Source organism: Oryx dammah, unplaced genomic scaffold (genome assembly GCF_014754425.2).
Source record: "Oryx dammah isolate SB20612 unplaced genomic scaffold, SCBI_Odam_1.1 HiC_scaffold_19, whole genome shotgun sequence".
Classification (NCBI taxonomy): domain Eukaryota; kingdom Metazoa; phylum Chordata; class Mammalia; order Artiodactyla; family Bovidae; genus Oryx; species Oryx dammah.
In genome coordinates, this window is record NW_024070203.1 from 84,195,178 (window position 1) to 84,200,485 (window position 5,308).

The 5,308-nt window shown below is 37.1% G+C and overlaps 1 non-coding gene across 1 annotated transcript; it reads left to right on the forward strand.

Moving 5' to 3' along the window:
* Nucleotides 1–1,225: 1,225 nt before the first annotated feature.
* Nucleotides 1,226–1,297, forward strand: TRNAF-GAA. The gene has a single exon. It is a non-coding gene; the product is annotated as a tRNA-Phe (tRNA).
* The last annotated feature ends 4,011 nt before the right edge of the window (nt 1,298–5,308 follow it).

The window sequence follows — 5,308 nt, forward strand, 5'->3', positions numbered from 1 at the left end:
CCTCTTCTGGGACCCCTGCTTCGCTCAGACAATGAGTGAGGGCAGCCTACAGGGAGCATTGTCTTGCCAAAGGGTAGAGACAAATCCAGAGGCACAGTAGCTAGATCTGCCAGGCAACCATGATTCAGGAAGCAGAGATCTGAGTGCTGTCTTTTCATGTCTGTTGCAGCCATGAGACCCTGTAGTCTCTGGCTACTTCTGTGCTGTGTCACCAACCACGGTCCTCCTAGCTTATCTGCTCCTGTCCTGCTGACCTCCTTGCTGCTTCATGAACACATTGAGTACTCTCCTTTGTGTTAATAACCTCATCTTTGTGTTAATAACATCATCTACCTGGAAAATTCTTACCATATATTTCCCTGTATGGTTTCCTTCTCAGTTTGCTTTTCCTTCAACAGTTCCTTCTCAGAGTTGCCACCCATGACCACCACGTCCAAAATAACACATGTTCTCTGTTCCATCATATTACAACTCACTCTCCTTTATTTTTCTGCATTGTGTTTCATTATTTTCTGTGGTGGTTTAGTCACTAAGTCTTGTCCGACCCCATAGACTGCAGCCCACCAGGCTCATCTGTCCATGGGATTCTCCAGACAAGAATACGGGAGTGGGTTGCCATTTCCCTTCTCCATGGTTGTTTTCTGTTATTTTCATTTGAACATAGACTTTGGGAGAGCAGACCTTACTTTTGTTCACTGATAAATAACATGCACCTGGATGAAGTGTCTATCACATAAGTGCTCAGGAAGTATTTTTGGAATGAATAAATGTTTATTTGCATTTCACTCATTTCACATACTCTCTCTTGTGATACAGTACTCTTACATGCTAGGAGGGAAATCTGTTACTTTAAAGCATATGAGAGTAAGAATTACTTCTGTCATCTGCTGAAGAATCTCTACCAGGAAGATGATAAATGTTCTTATTGATTTTTAATTTCATGACACAGATCGGTGGGGGAAAAGTACATCCTTATTTTTAATTGACTTCATTTATTTACAAAGTCTTGGACTCAAGCGAGCTTTTCTAACAATGCAGCAAACTCCAGTCTCTAAATCAATACGATGTCTTTTGTTTAGGCTTTAACACTATTGTGGTGTATCACTGTACAGTTAGTTTCTGGATATTCTAACCCCTGCTACCATTATCCATCTTTCCTTCCTTTTATACAAAATTAATTTGACATCTAGCTTACATTTTTGTGTTCTAATGTCCCTACTGGGCTTCCCTGGTGGCTCAGAGGTTAAAGCGTCTGCCTGAAATGCAGGAGACCTGGGTTCGATCCCTGGGTTGGGAAGATCCCATTGGATTATTAGTCTCCATAGGATTCCAGGACTCCACTAATCAGTATCCTCTGTTTTGCTGACCACATGGAATGCAATCCTTTTTTTTAGATTATTACAGTTGATGTTAAATGAGAACCTAAGCCTGATTCTTCTGACCCACCACTGAATACCTCTCTTATATACTCAGCCTGCTGCTATGTGTCATTATCCTTGTTACATTCCTCTCATTCATTTTCTATTTGTGTGAATATGTTTGTGTGCAGCCAATTTTACTTCAATTTTAACGTGACATTTCAAAAGACGAGGAGGGGGATTCAGGATGGGGAACACGTGTACACCCGTGGTAGATTCATGTTGATGTATGGCAAAACCAATACAATATTTAAAGTAATTAGCCTCCAATTAAAATAAATTTAAATTAAAAAAGTGAGATTTCATGAGCTCTAATGAAGTATTTTTTTTATTGATCAAATATACAGTGTCTGCTACAAGAATCCCTTTCTGCTCCAATCTTTTAATAGAACTGAAAAGAAATCAATCAAATTCTTCTGGCATGGGTTGGTTGTTATAAACTCATGCTGTTTGTGGTGTATGTTATGTTCTGCATTTTACAGAAATATTTTTCAGTATGTTTCCACTATTTTGGTAGATTATTACTAAGCCTTAATCATACTGTTTAATTTCAAAAAATTAAATAATATCTCTGTATTTCTTAATTCTATCTCAGTTCTTACTGATTTAAAAAATGACAATAGGAAATGATTAAGTAGTTCATCTGACAAATATATTTATATCGACACTATTAGTTACTTATAATACATGAAGTTTTCCATATGAATTTATTCATAAAAATATAATATCACAGAAACATTCCCCTAAAGACAATGCTGTTTTATGAAGTACAAGCAAGAGAATCGTTATGAATTTATCAGCTTTGTCATGAAGAAAAGACAATGATGGTCAACATATTAGTTAGCTAAGCTATCATAACAAAGTAACACAAATTTGGTGGCTTAAAATTGCCCCCTCTGAAGGCTCTAGAAAAGAATCCTTTCTTCCCTCTTCCCAGTTTGTGGTAGTTGCTTGCAATCCTTGTCTTAGAGCTACTTCACTTTATTCTCTGCCTGTACTGTCCTGGGGCCTTCTTCCCTGTGTCTCCTCTTAGTCTCTGTTCAAATATCCATCTCCTTTCTCTTATAAATAAATCTCTGCCATCATGTCCATCGAGTCGGTGATGCCATCGAACCATCTCATCCTCTGTCATCCCCTTCTCCTCCCACCTTCAATCTTTCCCAGCATTAGGGTCTTTTCCAGTGAGTTAGCTCTTCGCATCAGGTGGCCAAAGTATTGGAGCTTCAGCTTCAACATCAGTTTTTCCAATGAATATTCAAGACTGATTTCCTTTAGGATGGACTGGTTGGATCTCCTTGCAGTCCAAGGGACTCTCAAGAGTCTTCCCCAACACCACAGTTCAAAAGCATCAATTCTTTGGTGCTCAGTTTTCTTTATGGTCCATCTCTCACATCCATACATGACAAATGGAAAAACCAAAGCTTTGACTAGATGGACCTTTGTTAGCAAAGTAATGTCTCTGCTTTTTGATATGCTGTCTAAGCTGGTCATAGCTTTTCTTCCAAGGAGTGTCTTTTAATTTCATGGCTGCAGTCACCATCTGCAGTAATTTTGGAGCCTGATAAAGTAAAGACTGTCACTGTTTCCATTGTTTCCCCATCTATTTGCCATGAAGTGATGGGACCGAATGCCATGATCTTTGTTTTCTGAATGTTGAGTTTTAAGCCAACTTTTTCACTCACCTCTTTCACTTTCATCATGAGGCTCTTTAGTTCTTCTTCACTTTCTGCCATAAGGATGGTGTCATCTGCATATTTGAGACTATTGACATTTCTCCAGAAATAGCAGAAGGGAGGAATGAAAATAATACAGATTTAAATATTCTGCACAAGAATACTATATCTTTAGTAAGATGATATACAATCTTCCCTTGGTATCTCTGAGGGGTTTCTTCCAGGACACACTGGAGATAACAAAATTTGTGGCTGCTCAGACCTCACACTTTTCCTGCTGAGTCCCCAGTTCCCATCTGGGCTTCCATGTCCACCATGGATCAGGTAGTACTATATTCACAGGAAAAAAAATAATCTGCCTATAAGTGGACACATGTGGTTCAAACTCACATTGTTCAAGAATAAACTGTAATCTAACTACATCAGAGAGAGCATAGAAGTGCTTTTATTCAGTAAAACTACCAGATTTGAATCAGAAAAGCTCTGCATATATGCCCTCAAGGACTTTATATTGTTAAATAAGGTAAAACTCCAGCATAAAGACTTTTTCTATATTACAGACTAAGTTATATTTTAGCTAGTATCTTGTATCTTATGCATAATACATATATTATCTATCTTAAAAAATAAAGCAAACTTGGAATATGGTTCCCATACCTCATATTATAGCATCTTTGATGACAGGGAATTAGACAAAGAACATTCGTTACCTTAAGTACTCTCCTCTTTCTTAAACATGGGAACAAATACAAATAGTTCCTGTGGCAGACATTAGTGTTCACCAAGATTCCTGGATCTCCAGGGAACAAACACCCTTGGAATTAGATGTGGGCTTCTGACTTGCTTTGGTCAGTGAAATTTGGGTAGGAGTGAGGAAGATCACTTCCAGGCTAAATTGTGTAATGGTTGGTGGGCACGTTCTTCATCCTTTAATCCCTGTCTCGGTAGATTCTGAAGCATTATGTTGAAAAGGTGGAACCATGAGATGATAGAACCTTTGCTATTTTGTGTCCCTGAACACCGTGATGACAGCACACTGTGCTGATCTCTACTGGATTCAGTGAATGAGAAATAAATGTTTCAGACCACTGTGATTTTAGTGGTTGACTGTTAGCACACTATAATCCAGGATATCCTGACTGACAAAGTGCCTCTTCTTTTAAAAAAGGAATTTTCACCCAGAATTATGAGACTGTTTGAGAAAAGTTATTATAAGACTATGTTATTGCTTTTACATAAAGTTAAAATACACAAAGTGCTAAAAAGTTTATAGATCTTTGCTTTTCTGACTGAAGTATTAAAGCCACATTTCATAATCTATTTTGCTTTTTTCTACTACAGGGACACCAACAGTGTCTCCATATTTTTCGTATGTTTAAGGGAGATTATTATTATAAAAGTTCTGCTTTTATAATTTCACATGTTCTTGTGAAAGGTGATTTGTTTTTATGTCATATTTATTTACTCTAGGTTTAACATTAAGAATAGGACATAAGGATTTATGACATGCAAATAAAAGAATGTTTGCTTTATTCTAATACAGAAGTGAAAAGCCAAATAAATTTTTTTTTTTTCTGAAAATTGAAGTCAGGGGAAAATTATGGAAAAAGCGAGATCTCTTTAGTAGTCCACAATTTTTATTTTGTTAAATCTTCTTTTACATGTTCATCTCATATGCAAATACACAATGCTTCTTTTCCTACTCAGTCTCATACACATCCTGGAATCCCCTGTGAGCTATCAGCCTGGGAGAATAGTCCTTTAAGATTTTGCTGTCTCTATTCATCACATATACTGTTGCTTTGTACGTGTTTATTTTGCTAGTTATATGTGTTCAGGCAGGAATTCAAATATGTGATTCTTGTTCTTGCTTTCCAAGAGAATTCTCTTGAGGGGAGAAAAAACAATGTGCATGTTTCTCTTCTTATTTGACAAAACCAAAAACAATCCTGGATTTAGACACTTACAAGGAAATATGTTCCACACAAAGTAAGAGCAAAGGACTTTGTTTCTCTTCCAGCTTTGAAAACTGACCCACTTTTATTATGAGAAAAGTTTAGGCAGCATAGCATTGACACTAAAAGCAAGAGGTCTTTTTTGCTCCATTACTGGGCAGAAGGGACAAGAATTTGCAAAGTAGAATTTCTTAGGATAGGAATAAATGAGTCATGGTCATACTTTGTGTTTAAGAAGGATATAATCTTTTCATGTTGGGGC